Source organism: Pogonomyrmex barbatus, unplaced genomic scaffold (assembly GCF_055798465.1).
Source record: "Pogonomyrmex barbatus isolate J1 unplaced genomic scaffold, ASM5579846v1 scaffold2, whole genome shotgun sequence".
NCBI classification, from domain to species: domain Eukaryota; kingdom Metazoa; phylum Arthropoda; class Insecta; order Hymenoptera; family Formicidae; genus Pogonomyrmex; species Pogonomyrmex barbatus.
The window spans coordinates 4717521-4736782 of record NW_028297116.1 but is presented as its reverse complement, the minus strand read 5'-3'; the positions used below and the strand labels follow the sequence as shown (position 1 = coordinate 4736782).

Sequence of the window (19262 nt, the reverse complement as noted above, 5' to 3'; positions counted from 1 at the left end):
TGTCCCTATTGATGTAATCCTAAGGATAATCACATGGATTTTTTTTCCATTTGTCGTAAACATTTTTTTCGCTGACCAAACTCAGCTGCGTGTTCGAAATTTTCAAGATATACGCCGGTTATGTATCTTGAGAGATAAGCGAAAGAAACACACGTCGTATTGTCTGAGAACGCGAGCTTTCCCGAATCGTGGGCGTACGGGGTGGCCAACTCGTATATTTTTTCATGTTGACCCCGATATACGGTCGGGTTAAAGCCGGCTACAACAGGAGCGGAATCATCGAGATTTGTATGCTTAATCTACCTAAGTCGTTTATTTGAATCCCCGGCGACGTAACAGCTGTGCCACGGACAGAGCCCTGAAGAAGCGCGTTTCACGCGCGCGGAGGGCTCGCCCTCTCTTTATCTCCTTCTTTCTTGTCTCTGTCGCGCGGTTGTTTATTTTTCGCCGTTGTCTTAATTACCAAAAGATAGAGCCATCCATTTTTCCCCTGGTCACGACGCCGCCGCTGCCGCTGCCGCCGCCGTCCATGCTTTTTCCATGCTTCAACGTGCACCTTCCTTCGAGTTCGAATTGCTGAGATAAATTGTCATTTTAAATAATATAAAGCGAGATAATTTTCTAAAGATTTGTTAGATTTAGACCGACTCGAAACAAATTGTCAAAAAGACGAAGATTTAATAAAATATTTAATTTTATTATTTTATTATGAAAAAGAACGTATTCATATTGATTACAACTGCTGTGAAATTGATTAGTATCTATTGTTTCATACTTATTTTTCAATCATTTCTGAATTTCCTTTTGTCTTTTTCCAAAGTTTCGGATCTTTTTTTCTAAAGTTTCGGATTATCTGATTTATATTTGTTTCGGAATAGCTATTTCGATATCTTTTTACAAACAAACTTGTACTTGATATTTTTGATGATTCGTTTTTAAAACATTATCAATATCTCTTTCTATTCAAAATGTAAGATAGAAATAACCTCTTTCAAAATAGAAAAACAGATCAAGCGTCGAATCCTGCAACCTCGTGAGAAATCATACGTTTCTCCGTGCAAATTAACCGTTGGTGAAAAAGCACGCGATGCTCAGTTCGCTCGCTTTTCGTCGGCTAATTTTCGTTTGATTACGAAAAAGGGTTGGACTCACACGAAAAGTTTCCCCCTTTGCGCTTTCTCTTTCTCTCTCTCTCTCTCTCTCTCTCTCTCTCTCTCTCTTTTTTTCCGCGTAGTTCGGCGCGGGAATAACGACGCCCTTTGACCGTGTCGCTCGAGTGCGATGTTAGCGCGTTGCTAATTAGTTGATACCGACTTTGTGGCGATTCACGGCATGTTGCGTCGCACAACAGGGGACAGTCAGTTGCGGAAAATTATTCGCATGATCGCGAGCGAAGAATCGATTGTAATTACGAAAAATTACAGTCACTTTCGCGCTAATTATTTCGTGTAATGAAACGTAATATGTCTCTTCCCTTCGTAGGGCTCCTTTTTATTTTGAAATCCCTTTGACAAAGGTTGAAAATTTATCGCTAACCGTGATTCCCTCCCGATGACGCGCCGGAGATATTATTAATCTATCGTTTGATATCTCGGACGTTGACGCTATTATGCAAATTGGCCGCGTACATACCTATTTTATACTCCATACATAGTGCGGTATTTTCATTATACACTCGCGCCCTTTTTGAACTGCTCCGTGAAGGGTGTGTATAGAGACCTGGTTGACATACGCTCGCGCTCGTGCTTCATCGCTATTTATGGCAAATAATCATACACGACTGTATCGTACAATTTACATTGCGTTTGTTTGACTCTAAATGCGGCAAAAATATCGAGTTAATATTGACTCGCGTCTGTAACGCGTGTGTCGGCCGCATCCACAAGTTGCTATAATCAACTATCATCGTTTCAATAATTGTCATCATTTCTAAACTTTATTTATTACTGGGAAAGATCACGAAACGTGTTGTCGCGAGTTGACATTTATATCTGTAATTTTCCAATAATTTCATGATTCGATTAAAGACATGTAATTCTATATGGAAAAGAACGGTATTGCTCGAGTATCTAAAGATTTAACCGGATACAAATCTGAAAATAATTTTGTTAGGCCATCGAAATAATGATATAAGACATTTAAAGTACGATAATATTACGAAATTTTTTCATATTCTAGCAAACAACTTAAAGATATATATATAATTATTTTGATGGCCCGATTAAAAATTATTTTCTATACCTGGCTAAACTTTTAGATATTTCATTTTAGTAATACCGTTTCCCTCTGTGTAATTTTTTTGACTTTTTTACGCAATTATTATTATTCACATCTGAATGAGACTCATTACATCAGTTACACTTTGTTATAAAGCAATATGATTAATTCTTTAATTATTATCATTAATAAAGTTGTTAGCGATCTTTTATTAGAAATAAAATCGAAATTACCCGGCAAATCGGCTTGTAATCAGTTCGGTGCGGAGAATACTGGCGAGCAAGTAATATGCGCATTGTAGCGCTCGTGCTCGCATCACTCCACGAACGCGTGTACGGCCGTTGCATCGGGGGGGGGGGAGGGAGGGGAGGAGGGGAGATATGCGGTGTTTGGCTCGTAGCCGGGGATTGGAGTGTACAATCGTACCGTTTGGCAGCCTGTTTGAATGTTTTGCGACGAGTTTATTCGAGTTATCAATTTCCTGGCAAATATCTACATTTCCGCGCACCCGCGTTCTCCCTCTCTCGTTCTTCCCCCGCCATCCTCTCTGTATGTATATCTGCAACTGCGTCTCATAATTGCAATTTTGTCAAAGACGCAAACCGAACTTGTTCGCGAACCACGATTCGATGTACATGATAAAAGAGATGAAGAAAATCCCTTGTTGTATCCCTTTAAGAAACGTCACAGTTTCTATAAGTTGTACTAGATAATTTTACAAATTATACTAGATGATATCTCTTTTTTTATTCTCTCTTCCTCTTCAAATATACATATGAGTAAAACAGATAGCCATAAACTTGACGAAATTACGTGCAAAAATAGGAGACAACGGAGAAATTGATTGATTTATTTATAGACATTGTTATAGTCGCTCTGAACCATCGCGCACCCGAAAAATATTACACACGTATTATTTTTTTCCCGCTATATTTGAATTTTACATATTTTTATACTATTTGTTTTATTGCCGTTTTTAATTATATTTTGGAATTTGCAATCCTTATATGACGTCATCACCAAAGCGTATTCGTATGAAGAGTATGTAGTATAAAAAGTTATGAAACAAAATTGAAACGATATAAAGAGTCATCATCAAAAATCATTGATAATTCCAAAAAAAAAAGTTCAGGATTCTCGATATAAAATTGTGGTCGCTTTAAAACTGGCATTTTCCATAAAAGCGTACGCTAGTGCGTCGTAGGGGCGCGGTATCGAAGGGCCGAAGGGTCGTGCTTGTATTAGCGCATTATCCGTACATGTATTTTTTTACGCACGCATAAATACGCAGTGGTAATATAACATAGGAACGCCGCTCGTTTCGACGGTCATGAAATAGCGAACATAAACCGGAAGTGGCGTGATTTTTAGCCATGAACGTATGACGTCGTTTTTCCACTTTTGCGTATTTATGTTTGTGCAATTTTCCTCGAATTTCGTATCAAAAATTGCTTTTGCGAATATCTAAAATGTACGAAAGTTAAATTTGAAATTCTTGAAGAAATAAAGTGAAATTTTCGGATAACTTTTGTCTACTTAACGATACAAGTAGTAGACCGTTTAGTCTTCTTGGAATATAATAAATATTATATTGGATAATAATAAATATATATATTGGATGTAAAAGATCTATTTATAGATATTGGATTATGTTATAACGCACACACGTAAGAAATTCCTGAGAATATGATTAGATCTGTGTCAGAAGATAATTTCATAAAAAATTTACATTAAATAGTAGTACTACGTAATTATCTATTTACATCTTTATTTCTCTCATGTATGTATTTATAGAGAAACATGTTAGAAATGAAAAGCAATTAATAAAATTGAATGGTTAATATTAAAGCAAGTTGTAAGTAACGCCATTAAAGATTTTCCATTCTTTCTTGTGTTATGCCAAAATCTAAATAATATGATACGGAAAACTCATTTCTTTCAAGTAACATTCCGTAGTAAGTATAGGAATAAAAAAATACCAACGAAGTGAGTTCAGAAAAATGATCGAAGGGGTTAAAAGAATAAAAATACAAGTACGACGTTGTGCGTCGCACGTCACGTAAATTTTATTGCTTCTTGAGGAAAGTAGTTAGTATCGCGACCATTACGACTGTGTCGTACGTCACGGATAAAAGCCTATATAAACGTCAGTTACGTCAATCATTCTTTAATGGGAATGAATTTTCGTCGACCGCCGCTAAATCACTATTGGCCAATAACGTTTACCGTTAACAAAACACCGCGTATGTCAGTACTGAATTGATGTACCACTTCACCAATGAGATATAGTATAAATACTCGCAGACGTGATGCTGCAACTATGTTAAGCAATCGAGCGAGCGGGGTAAAATCGAATTTGCATGTAACGCATGTAATTGCTATAGCGGTAAATCGATTGGAAATTAATGTCTCTTCGGTACGTCTATTGGATATTCTAAATACTAACGAATTTTATTAAAACATAGTTTAAACGAAAAGCAATTTCTATAAACACATAAATTAAATATTTCCATGTGTAATATTAATACCGCTTATCAATCTCATCTTAAGTTATTTGTAATTTTTGAATAATTTATTACATAAGATAGTGTACAATGTTACATGTAAAATTATATAAAATAGTAATATATTTAAAACAGTGGTGGTTGATTGTTTTTTCTTTTTTTTTTTTTTATAAAATAATTACAGTATTTTCAAGGATGTTCCTTCCTCGCAAATGACTGCTGCTCGAACACGTTTGCCAGTGCGCGTGTAGGAGTTTCCCTCATTTGTATTCTTAGGGCGAGCCGCGAGCCGGCACCCACGATTTACTATCACGTCGTACGAATTATTTAGTAATCAAATTTCGCCCGCTTACCGAGGCTTCGACGGCGGCACGGAAGGGTGGTCGCGTCGTTGGCTGCTTTTATGATGATTTCTCTATTTTACGGTGGTTGCGTGAGAAGACCATTAGGCAACCGTCGAGATTTGGTGTAAACGTGCCGCGAAAATGCTTTTAGCTATGAATTCATATTTTTTTCTCGAAAAATTATTAATAACGTAAAGAAAAGACGATGAGAGGAAATGTTATCTAATGATTCTTTCATAAAAATATATCAGAAGACGTACGAAATAAAGAAAGGCACGAAAAAACAAAAAAAAAATTGATTTAAAAATAGAAAAATATGAGATATAGAAGAATTAAGAGATGAGTGGCAATCCTAAGTTTAAGAAAAATCTTAATTTCTTTACATTGGATATATTTCCAGAGACACTTGTTATAGATAATATTATAGATGTATAATGTTATAAATAATATTTTAATGTTTTTCTGAAAATATAACATTTAAATTGATTTATACAATTTTTCATAGATGCATCGTTACGTTGTCTCGGTTTACAGCAGCTTTTAAAAGAAAGGAGTGGAATTTGCCCGCCGATAATACGCGTTTCGTTATTTTTGTTATTTAAAAAAAATTTCATAGCTGATATCGCGACCCAGATAACTCGGCATGGTTGAACCAACAATTCGTTACTGCGGATTATCCAGCTGTCCGCGTCGAGAAAAGGCGAGTAACGCGAAACTCATTATGATACAGGAATAACGAGCCGCAGTATAGATTACCGGATTACAAACGAACTGGAATTATTGAATTACAAATGATTCCTCCGATTCCTCCTCCCACGCTTCGCCCGATATTTTGTTTCTTCGTTATTATTTTAAGATACGACTTTTCGCGTTGGCACGCATCTAATCTTCACTTCTACCGCATGCAAATTTGAATTCGAGATAGAATCAATTTTACTTGTTATCGTTTTCTTACGGCGAGTGCTATGTGCTCATCTTCAAAAATTTACGAAATTTCTCGCTCGTTAAGGATCAATTAAAACTGTACGTTCGATTATCAAATACAAAAGTATTACCGTTGCGCGAGGAAATGATATTAATTTTCATATTTAGAATCGATTCTTTTGGAATTTTCTATTAAAATTTTCGATTAATAATTCAGACGTTATTTTTTAATAAAATTATGAAATTCTGTTCCGTCGTCATTTGCACAATCCCAAATTCCAGGCATAGAGCATAAATTGCGAACGACGCACCGTGCGTGTGCACCCTCCAATGCGGATGACCGGCCCTTTGCGACTCGTTCGAATCGATGGATCGAAGCGCAAAAATAGACGAACTGCTCGTCTGTGACCCATATTATCTGGAAAATTTTTAATTGCATTTTTTTCCATCGACAAAGAGAGGGCCAACGCGGTGTGCCTTACGGGTCGCCCGTCGCATCCATCGCGTTCGTTTTGTATTCGACGGGGGCGGTTCGCGAACGAATGGCGACATTGCGAACGGACGCGCCACCTCGACGCGACCAATTACCAATCACTCTCGCGGAACAATAAAGCAAAACCGTGGAAAAACATTCCCGTCAAAAGTATCGCGTTTCATATGCACCTAGCACGTCCCCGCGGAACTCGCGGTGGCGTGTAACCGTCGCGCAAAAATAAAATTAAAAGCTGAATACTGCGGGAAAAAATGCTGCTGGTTTCGCGCTGGTTTCCTTTGTTTACGAAAGGAACATTCGCGACGCTCGTTTTTGAATTCTCGAATGATTCGAGAATTTTATATATTAATCATATCGCGTATATTCTGTATATCGAAGTGAATGAAAGCTTTGAAATATACCGGCCGGCCGGTATATTTCTGACAATTTCACTCCTACGTGGAAGCGATAACGAAATGAAATTTGTGGATACTGAGTATCCAAAAGTGACTGTTGATGACTCATTTAAGAGTTTTATTTTCTCGACATAATTTTCATTTTATTGCCTGAAAGCCACTTTACGTTGCATCATACGTACTATCAATTTAATGGCACGATAATATCTAGTAGAGTTAATTCATTTGGATGTAGGTCCAATGGAATGATCCGACGGAATATTAGATAACACGATTCTATATCCATGATCAATCGACTCGACTTTAAAATCGGTTATTTCAAAACGCCATAAATACTTTCTTATCGCATATCCTTTCATTTCACTCTTATCAATAATAACCAATGTAACAGATAATAATAATTGTAGATAATAAATAATAATTGATGATGAACAGATAACAGATAATTGTCATTTAGAAATACGATTAAATCGAATGAGATCCTATAGGATATAGGTGCGAATTGAATTTTTAAAATGAAGATAATGAGGAGGAGAAAAGGAAGAGGCGAACGCAAAGCAGCCGTCATCGATCCCGCGAGGGTATTTAGCTCGGGTAGAGTCAAAGGGAAGGGGTAAGTTCCGCAAGAGCCGAGGGAGGATGGGGCAGAGAGAAAGGAGGACCACTATTCATCACGGTCCGAGAGTGGTGCAACTGCAACTGCGACGACGTGGAGTTCGCCGCGCCTCCACGCGCGCACAGTCCCCGTAGAAGGTGGAAGAAGCAGATTGAGGGTTGACGGGAAGGGATAGGGGCAATAGAGATGGCACTGTACTGGCGGTGTCGTAGCAGGGAGTAAAATAACTGAGATACCGGCTGTATCCTCCTTCTCCTCTTTCTCCTCCTCCTCCTCCTCCTCCTCCTCTTCCTTCTCATAACTAGCAGCTAGCTAGGCGGAGCTCGCGGACCGAGCTCTATATAACAGCTGCATTGCATTGGGCACCTCTCCGCCTGCATTCTTGCGCAATAGAAACGATCTCCGTATCTTTCCCTCTCTCTTTCTCTCTCTTTCTCTCTCCGTTTTCCTCCCCCTTTCTATCTTTTTGTATACCCCGTGCATGTGCGAGCCAACCACCCCGTGACTTACACGCGACTTATACGTAGTGTCCGCAAAAAGGTGCACGGTATGGTAGGGCTTTATTCTTAAAGCAGTTTGCGGACTTCATTTTTCTTTAGCGGAGTTAGTTTCAAGTAACTGGTTGTCGCGAATATATTTTTTAGTCTTGATAACCATGCGACCATCTCTTTTATTATATTATATATCCATAATAATTGATTGTAGCATTATATTAACGAGATATAACTATAAGATAACATAGTTTTGACATGCGTGTAATATATAACCAATACGGACGATATAAGGAAGAAATATTAAATAATTTACTCTGTAGGAAAGAACTCATTTTTTTTTTTAAAGCAATACAAACAGATCTATCTTTTAATATATTTATCTCTAATTTTAATAAAATTTTGTTTTGAGGATTTAAATTTTTTTTCGGAATATTTTATTTTTTATATTTTCTACACTTATTTCTTTATATTATATCTTTCTAGTTAAGACTTGTAATCTCGAAGTATTCGAATTTTTAATAAAATAAAATTTATTACGACATTGAATCTAAAATGAAAGTTTCTGTTTCTATTTCTAATATATTAGCGAGGAATAATTTTGACATAAATAGCTAGAGTACCGATCTCTCCTCTTTCGACTCACTTCTCGTAATCAACCATAATCTACGTCCAGTAATAAAATTACGGGCCTGTTTTTATCTCAGATGTATCTATATATATACGTGACCCTATGCGTTCGTTTCTCTTTTCGTCGCCAGGTCGACGACCGTCCTCCTTCGATTTCCACCATTCCCACATGGAAGTGCGCGAACATCATTTCACCTTTTCCTCTCAGCTAACCTAGTCAGCGTCGTATCTTTTTCTCCTTATTCTCCTCACGAAGGAAACGGAGAATACTTTGTACACGAGAGGAGGCTAGTGCTTTTCTCGTGTGTGTATTGGTGGTGCTTTCCTTCTTCCGTCTTCCGTCTTCTATCTCATCGTTCCCGCGCTCGTTTAACGATCTGACTCGCGCTGCTAGAAATAGAAGCTCCGCCTCCTAGACCAGGAGCCGAAGGCCGACTGAGAGGAAAAGAGGTAGAAAGCGAGAGAGAGAGAGAGAGAGAGAGAGGGAGAGAGGAAGTATGAGATAAAGGGGAAGAGAGAAAGAGAAGTGTTCTCCTCCGCAACGTGGGAGGACGAGACTCCTTGCGAAGCTCTGGGCGTGGTGAGGGAGGAGCTTCCTATACTGTATACGAACTCGTTTATATCCAACGACGATCAGAGCTTCTACACGACCGGATACAGCCAACGTCGGCGTCGACGTTGCCAAGACGTTGTCGAGATCATGATGCAGTTGTTGCGTTCGGCCAAAATCTTATATCGTTATATTTCCTTATCTTACGAAACAGTGTTTTCTACAGTGTATTCTGACATTAACAATACGAAATAATCTGAGAGAGGTTTATTTTATTCTTTTGTTGATCACTTAATGTTATTATTATTCATATAAGTTATTTTTTTTCTAATTGTAAAATATACTGGCGAACAACTATATATTGTTATTTATGTCACAATTAAAAAAATTATTTTACAGTGGGAGAAATACTATGTGTGTAAATACAACCAACAGCTTGCGAGTGTATTTAGATATACTCAAGTAAATGTACAATAGGTCTGACTATATTACAGGCAAATTCCGCATATCATCAGTTACATTCGCGTAGAACAATGGAACGTACAAGCTCGAAATAATTTTAATCAAAGACGTTAATTTCAATTTATGATTCACGGCGGATTCGACCGTGGGCTTTAACATAATTTAATGAAATTCGGTGCTAATGCAACATATTTGGCATACGTATTCCGTCGGATGGAGTAGAGTTTCCCTGTAATTTTAATTAAAAGTATTGATTTAAATTCTACGTACTGCTACATGACTCTCCACATATTAATTCGATTCATTTAACGTCCATCGTCAATTTTATTCCTATCAAGTAGTCTGTAATTGTAGTGCAGTCTGGAGATATCTCTTTTTAGAAGAGAATCCCGATCGCAAAGTTACCAGACATTTCTCGCGTGTTAGTTAACTAATATTTTTTTCACATATGAAATAATACGGAAAAAGTGTTGGTATATAGAGAAGATAAAATTTGCATAAAATCTGCCAATCTCGTGTAATCTGATAAACACGAGACTTCGTAATGAATCTAACGAAGAGAGTTAATTTAGATTCCTGGTGAATATGACTGAATTTTGAGCTTAATAAAACCTGACAATGTTATATATACAATTAATACATGCTTTAATTAAAATTTTATTTTACTTTGCATCAGAGTGGCGTATCTTCTTATAAAAAAAAAAAAAAAAAAAAGAGCGTAATAAAAACAGCAATTCTTATTATTAATGCCATGAAATAAAAATTTTTGTTTTATTACGTTAACGAAGCTTGCTTTTCAACCTCTTCAATTTAGAATTGAGTCAAGTTTAATCTTGCGGGTAGCTTTTATTATTGTCATCCAGTCGAAGAAAAAAAAAAAATAAAAAAAAAATAAACTCTCAAGATGTCTCCGACATTTTTTTCACTATTACTTTATAATATTGAAGAAAATATTTTTACCATGCTCTTATTCGACGCTTAATTTCATGGCGTTGCGCACGTGTTACGATCGACGTGCCCGTTTACTTGACAATCGCGCGAGCAACGACAAGTGCGAGCGGAGGAGACGGGAGGGAGGGCGAGGACAGGAGCAGCGGGAAGGTGAACGTCGCATCGGGAAGGAGGGTTAAACTGTGCAGTTTGCCAATTTGCCGCAGGCGTCGTCGCCGGGTAGGTGCGTAGGTGCGCCATGCCGTGCCAGGCCGCACAGCACGTTTAGCGGGCCGGGAGATGAAGTGCACGAACGAACGAGATTCGGCGAGAGGCTGATGTGCGGTTGAGGAGATTAATATGCGCGCGAGGCTCGCGCGCGCCACCCCCGTATCCTCATCCTTCACCCTCGTTTCACCCGCGTGTCCGCGGCTCTTGCGCCACCGTCGTTTTGCTCTTCTCTCTCTGCCCGCTCGTCGAGCCCCCCTCCCCCTCCTCCTTCCCTCCCCCCGCTCTCTCTCCCTTTCCCGTGCCCGTCGTGTTCTCCGTCTCTCTTTCTCTCTTGTCCGCACCCCCGCGGTTCCATTTGCGAGTGGCGGCGATATATACACACGTATAAATCCAACGGCGCGCACACGTGTACCTACGTGTATATCCGCGGCCCGGTCCCGGCCATTTAGTAATTTCTGTCACGAGCCGAACGTTCCGTTCGGAACGTCAACTCACGTGTAACTGCGGAGCGAATAGCTGCTCACGTATGCGTCGAGCTTAGCCGGCAGCCGCGAGAAGAGGATGGCCTCTGCGAGAAAATTCGGGCGCGTCGCGACGCTGATGGCCTCGAGCCGCCCTCGGGCCAGCCACGTTCCCGCAAATAGTCTACGCGTGGAATTTCGAAATCTGTTATATCTGTCTTACGCGTGGTCTTACACGCGAATCCGGTTCGATATAGTTTTTACGTACAGAGTAACTGGATACTATCCGTATTGAGACTCTTTAAAGTTCCAAGTTTCCTTTTCATACACAAAATATTTCATGTTGAGTTCCAGCTATTCAGGACGAGATTTGTCTTAAAAGTTAATAATATTGGTCGTTAAGTATATTTGCATTTGTATAACGAAGAAAGGATTTTTTTTTTTTTATTTTGCGCAAGAGAGTTGAGAGTTTTTTTTTTATCCTTGAAACGGACTTTAAAATTGAAAAATTGAGGTAACTTTAACATAATATGGATAGTATATTCAAAACTGAAGATTAAATCTTTTAAGAAGAAATCTTAGAAATGTAAAAAAAAATGGAAATGATGTTTTTTATTTATCATAATACACCGATAGAATTATATTCTGCTTTCATAAATTCCCTAGAAGCGTATTGATTTCATCATTTGCATGTTTAAATCATTTAATATTTGACACTTAGATTTTTTTCCATTTATTACATTTATGTATTGTTGTCATAAATTTAAGGATTGAACGTCATCAAAACGATGACGCACGTGCGTGAGTAATATTTTTATTTTGATGAATCCAGGGAGAGAGTAGGTCACGCGCGCGGGGGGAGGGGGTGTGTTCTTTCCCGGGCATTCCGGAGGCATTCCGCATACATTCCGCGGAAGGGTTGAGAGGACGAGCGGCAGCAGTAGGGCCGGTCGGTCATTCGGCGGGGTGCAAAGAGCGGCAGAAATCACGCGTGCGGTTTTGCGGGCTGCGTTCCTAACCGCCGAACGCCGAAGTTCGGATTGAACTGTCACCATCAGCCCGTACGCCGCGACCGCGTGACGTATATTCGTTCGTAATAACTGCGGTCGACCACTCGAGACACTCGGTAAACGTTGTTTTACGAGCGGTGCCGTCCTTTCTTTCTCGCGCCTCTTCGTAACATCGTTTCGATGCTCACCAATTTGCTACGGTCTGACTGAAGAACGTGCTCGGAGATACTCCAAAATGTACATGTCGAATACACGATACATCAATCAAGGGGCTTTAACTACTGCGGCTTTGCCATTCAAATAAAATAAAATAAAGTACCTCGTCATAAAAGTAAACTACATCTCTCCTTCTCTCTCTCTCTCTCTCTCTCTCTCTCTCTCTCTCTCATCATGGAATAAGTTTCTTTTAGTTATTAATTCCGATAAACGTTACTACTTATTATTTTTAGGATTTTAAGAACATATGAGAAAATATAGAGAATTAACATTTTTTTTTAATTTTGTGAGATAATAGCATAACATTTTAATAAAAGCAATGGTTTTGCAACTTTAATTATGATTAATAGATAGGATTATTTGTATGTATGTGTAAAGTAAAATCTTATCAATATTAGAATTCTAAGTCTAACCGATGCCAAGACCCATTTTGTTGGACAAAAAATAAAAGTAATGTTGTCGAAACAATTTATAATATTGGCTATAAGTCAATATAAATTTGGCATATTAGTATCATTAGTTATCAACACTACGATTACGGTGTTAATTATATAATTTCCATGACTCTCAAGAGTAAAATGCTAAATATGAACACTTGCCTTAATTTAAATTTGCAAAAAGTTTTTCATCAGACAAGTCAATTACTCAGACGAGTCATAAAAATGAGTGGTTGGTCATTGATGCGCGGTAAAATGATCCGACGAATTTGATCGCGGTAATACGTGGATGACTTGATTTATGCTCGAACACTCTCGCTCGAAGTAGACACGATAAAGAGAAAGAGAGAGGACAAAACGTTTCTGCGTCGCATTATATTATCGTCGGAGGCGTGGGCGTCGTCGGCCTATCGGCGGTTTTTCGGGGCTGGAGGCTATTTGTCCACCGCTACGTTGTTACCTTTTTTATTTGCCCTCCCGTTATATATGGCGGCACATACGTATGGATACGTCCATATATCCGGGCCGGGCCATAAAAATACCAGCCAGAGCCGATATGTCGGGTATTATTAGAAGCTCAAAACAAGATTGCCCGGACGACTCCGACTTTCGTGGCCCTCCACCTTCGTTTCTGCCACCCTTCGTTTCGGCCAGCCCTTCGCACTGCCACCACTCGCCCCTTTTTCGTACAACGATCTTGGTACGGACAGTTGCGAGAGCTCTCCCAACCCGAAACGTATCATCGTGGTAATCGTCCCGAAATCCCTTTTGCGTAAAAACATTGACGAATTTTTGTCTCCATAACATAATACGCGATGGTTCTCAATCTAAATCTTATGCTCTAAATCCCTCTTCTTTTTTTATCCCTTTGCTTATGCTAAAGTTTAACTTGTTTTTAACTTATGAAAAATATATACGAGATGAAGCAAATGATATTTTATTTAATATATATTGTATATCATATATTTTGAAGAGCAATCGCAGAGATGTAATAGCAATTTTTCTGTTTTTCAATATCGCTCGTTAATTAAATTTAATTGAATTTGTAACTAGTTACAAGATAAAATCAGTAGGATCACTCATTAAATATACATTACTTGATGATACATAGGAATGAAAATTTATATAACGAAACTTCGATAAACTTTGGACGTTCCAGGAGCGTCAAAATTAAAGCGAATAATAAGATTTTGATTTTCAACATAACTTAAAATTATATTTTTGTATTTTATAACGATGATTCTACACGAATCGCAGTATTATCTCTCACGAACGTATCAATGCATCGGGCTATGATACTTACAACGGCGAAAATTATCCGACTCGATGTTGAAAAGAGTTCAGAGAGGAAGAGGGACGTCCCATCCGCCGATCGTTCACAAAAGAATATGAGAAAAGGAAGAAGCGGCTTACGCGTGCGAGGCTAGGCACTTAAGCCTATCGGAATAAGACGTTCCACCTTTAGCCCTTTGCTCATGGCGCCTTCGTGGATATTTACAACGTCGTCGCCCGGGTCCACGTCGAGCGGAAGCCGAGGAGTGAGAAATGGCTGCGCCGACAATTAACTGAAATCACAGCGGGCCAAGGCGGTTTGTCACTGTCTGCGCCCTCGAACTACCGTTCCCTGTCGTTAGTACCACTCATGCCATACGTTGACATGGAGCAATATCGAGGAACGCGTTAGAACGCTCGATATCTTTTACTTTTGTCCTTCGCAATCCTTTTAACAATGCGTATTCAATAGCAATTGATGCGGAAATGAAATTATATTCCGATATTACATAGGAAAGAAGATAGAAGAAAAACTCTTCAACTTATTTATCAAATTTTAATATATGGCAATATATTTATATACATTTACACACACACACACACACACACACACACACACACACACACACACACATTTTAATTCATTATCTGGCAAGAAATTTCGTAGTAATGTATGTAATTACGTCATGGTTATAACGTGAGATTTTGACATACGATAAAATCGTAGAATTTTTTTATCGAGAATATTGCCGATAATGATTGTAGCGAGGATATAAAAGTGATAAAAAAAGAAAGATAATATTCCTCCCTTTGGTCGCAAGTAGCGCTCTCTTTGACATAACCGTAGCTGTGGGAATGCGATTAAGTAATTAAGGGATTTTTAATCTTGTCCCGGTCTCACCCCTCGTTTTGGCTTCGGTCACGAGTCGGCGAAAAAATAAATAAACTCGAAGCCGTTGCCGTTCACAGGAATTAAATCACTGATGAAGAGCTCGTTCCGCTTTTTTTCCGCTCTCCTGTTTCGGTTCGCCTAAATCGATAAATTATTCTTGATGTGAACCTGTGTGAGTCTCGATTCTTATTCTTATTTATTTGTCTTCTTCTAAATCTTTGTCCTCATATGATGATTAATGATATGATAATCGAAAATATCTATATCCCTCTATCTATATTTTTTCTTTGTACATTTATTTTTTGAATATTATCTTACTTATGCAAATGTTAAATTTGTCTTGCAAAATTTTATTGATGCGGAAATGAAATTATATTCCGAATACATAGAAAAGAAGATAGAAGAAAAACTCTTCAACTTATTTATCAAATTTTAATATATGGCAATATATTTATATACATTTACACACACACACACACACACACACACACACACACACACACACCATATATATATATATATATATATATATATATATATATAAAATAGCAGTGTGATAAATTTAATAAAATAGTATCGAGCTACATTGCTATATCACTATTATTTTTATCCTTTGCAATCCTTTTAACAATGCGTTCAATAGTAATTGTGTTTTAATTTATTATCTGGCAAGAAATTTCGTGGTAAATGTATCTAATTACATCATGGTTGTAACGTGAGATTTTGACACACACACGGTAAAATCGTAGAATTTCTTATCGAGAATATATATTTATTTTATAAAATATATTTATTTTATATTTATTTTATTTACAAATTTATTTATTAAACAAATAAATAAAGTAGATAAATAATATGTTATTTACACGACTGATGACTCTCAAACAAAGTTTCCACAAAGACTTGTCGGTTAAAGGCGAGGGTAGCTTTAGCAAAGTATGAGCGAGTAAAACAGAGTAGGGATTGTAGCAAAAGGGAAGTGGGGAGAATCGAGAGGAAACGTGTTTGGCTACAAGCAGTGAGACATTTATCCTCGCCCTTTTAGCATTGCTCTGCTCAACCGCCCACGTGTACGAATCGAATCGTGTATGCTGTCGTACTTCAGCTATAAAACGATATCCGATGATCTACCTTCCGTTCTTTCTATTTTTTTGTTACAATTTCCGAATAAATGCACAAGTATTATTTTATCAACTCATAATGTTTTTTGTCGTGAAAAAGTTACATGGTTTATATCCAGGTTTAATTTTTTTTTTTTTTATAAAACTAATAAAAATAAAAGATTTCAATTTCGCTTTCTTTTTCGTAAGGCGGCAATTAGAAAATACTAACGGATAATTTATAACGTTATTTGCAAAGCGCTCTTTTATTAATTAGTATTAATTAAAAACATTGAAAAATAATGATGACTGAGTTGACCATTCTCCTATGAGAAAATGAATAATGGAACAAACAAAGATGGTGCTTGTCAGGTACATTCCTACTTTTTGCTCTAAAATCGCTTTCGATTTCATCGTTTTCTAGCATTTCTTCAATTATTCGGTAATTTATCAAAGCGTCAGTGCACAATGGCCTGGTACGAGAGAGCAATTGCCGAAGGCTCTGCCTTTGTGAGCATCGTACGCAACACGGTGTCACGAAATACTCGCGAGATACTTAAACATTTCGTTTCCGACCAACATCGAATAATATTTGATATTAATTTTGATCTTAATAAAAGCATACAAATAAATAATACTTTGAATAACATAACATTGGCCTCTAAGTTTTATCTTACATCTGTCTCAGTGTTAAAATTTTATTGCCACTTTTAATTTTATATTGCTGCACACTTAAACAATTTTGTACTAATCGCGAGTACAAATTCAATATATATATTCGTGTAATTATTATTTGAAAATATACATTTTGAGGAAACCTATAAATGTGAGGAATTATAAATTATAAATGAAGAACTATAAATGTAAAGAATTTGAAAGTGTATATTTTCATGATTGAGTGTACAGAATTTAAATCGAGCTCATTTGTACATTCAAGAATTCAAGAATCGACATGTACTTTTTCTTGCCTGATCAAGAATACAAACCGTGTGTCTCTTGCTGACTTCTGTCAGCATGAAGAGGCGACGGCTGTTCGACTTTGTTCGACGATTCGAAAATCGCGATTCGCACTAATCGTTTGTACCAGCTTTTAATTATAATTAAATACGCCGGCGCTGAGACTCCGAATGACGGAGCCCGAGGTTCCCAATTAGCAGCGTACGTCAGTAATATAAAGTATTAACGCCGCGGATCGACACCGTATTCCATCGCTGATTATCAACCCGGTGGCAGACTTCGATTGGTGATCTCAGAGCGCTTAATACTCCCGGCGGTCACTTAACAGCCGGCAGTCCGGCTACTTTGGCGGTCGGCTGCAGAAACCGGCGACTAACGATCTCGTCGTTCGGTTTAGCGTATAAACTATCGCGGAAACGGCCCGCAGGCATAGCGGCGGCGGCCGTTAAAAACCGGCGGAGTTGATAATTCGATTTAAAATATAAGCGCGCAGGGCAGCGCGGTCTCCCGGTGGTTTTTAATTTTTCCCGCCGGTTCTGCGTACACCGCACGCGGGATGACTTTTTTTTTTTTTTTTTTTTTTTTACGACCGCCGTCACAGCGGAAATGCACTGCGATTTCGTTTAATTCACTCGTTTGGGATCCGGACTCTATAGCGAGTCATTAGTGCGTGAGTTAACATTGGTGTTTACAGTTTTGGCGCAACGCAGCAACACGCGCTGTCCCGCTTCGCATTTTTTTATGCCGCCGCGCTTGACTTCGCGAATATAATTCACGCGAGTGCGTTTGATGTAATTCGACAGTAATTCGTGCGGTCGGAATTTTTTTCCTTTGAGAATAGAGGCACGAAATTGTGCAATACAGCAAGGACTTTACATTCGAACGCACTGATATTGAGAAATTGACAACTGTTGTTGATAAGTTTTCCCGATTTTTCGTTTTGATTACAGTAAATAAGTTTCTAGAATTCCATCTGAAACGTGAAGATTTAAAAAAAAAAAAAAAATGCTTAACGTAGTACAACAAATTGCAGGATTTTCACAACTTTTCTTCCATAGTATCGTAGGAGCTGTTATATTTCATTTTAGTATTTCTTTAAAACAAATAAAAAAAATTGCCGTGATTATTTGCCGTGTAGAAATTCGGCCGTGTTATGGTTAATAGAAATCTCGTTGAAAAGAGCGTTTCTCGTGCGTGCGACTTTATAGCGATCTGATCTATTTACGATGATCTTTTATCACACATTTTCTTCTTCGCGAGGAAGGAGAGAACCGTCCGTATTGTTAATAGGCGCGTAAATCGAACGCCTTGCTCGTAAACGTGATTGTACGTGGCGTATAGTATTCGTCGCTGCGTAACGAGCACGCCCGTTTCCTACTGCTACGCTTTTTTTCATGAAGAATTATCGGGACACCCGATGTAGCGGGTATCCGTGGTCTGGAACGTGGCCGCCGACATCGAAGCGAACAACCCGGTCCCGCGTTCGGAGCGGCGGAACAAAACTATCTCATTGTGTGTTAATACGGCCGACTCGCGCGGCCCGCAACCGCAACGCGCGGCGATGGTGCGGTCTTAAGTTGCGCTCACATCGCGATCCGCTCGATCGCGAAGGCCCATTCCGGCCGTACGAGGATAACAGTAATAATCTCGCGTTCTTCGTGGTTCCCACGTTTCCTGTGAAAAATTGGAGAGCGTCTCTTCTTCCCCGGGAGTAACGAGGATCTTAATTTCGGACGATGAAAAACATAATGTTCAATGAACAACGGTGGAATGTGAGGCCTGCACTTTCGGTTCCGTACCACCGCCATTACAAATAATTTCTTTTAAAAACGAGATTCTAGATTCTGCGCTTCCCTTTTCTTCGAGATTACGAGATCTCTCAGCATCACGTGAGACGCTACGCGTCTTGAGAATTTTCTCGGTTGTTGTAAACGCGACTTTACCCATGCCACGTTGCGCCGTTAAGATCGGTGTGCGTGCCGAAAGGGTTCAGGACTCTCGAGAATCTCGTCCGTTTGCGTAAAGGATGCGTAGCGGCGTGTAAAGATGCGAATGCTAAATCACCTGGGCACATTCGCTCTCAGCATTTTACGCAGCGTTTTACTCTCGCCAAGAATCTCTCCTCGTTCT

The 19262-nt window shown here is 38.6% G+C and overlaps 1 protein-coding gene across 4 annotated transcripts in view; it reads left to right on the top strand.

Moving 5' to 3' along the window:
• The window catches only part of LOC105423187 (ring finger protein 220), a 150568-nt gene that overhangs the window by 9000 nt on the left and 122306 nt on the right, over positions 1-19262 (top strand). The gene's annotated exons all lie outside the window — the stretch shown is intronic.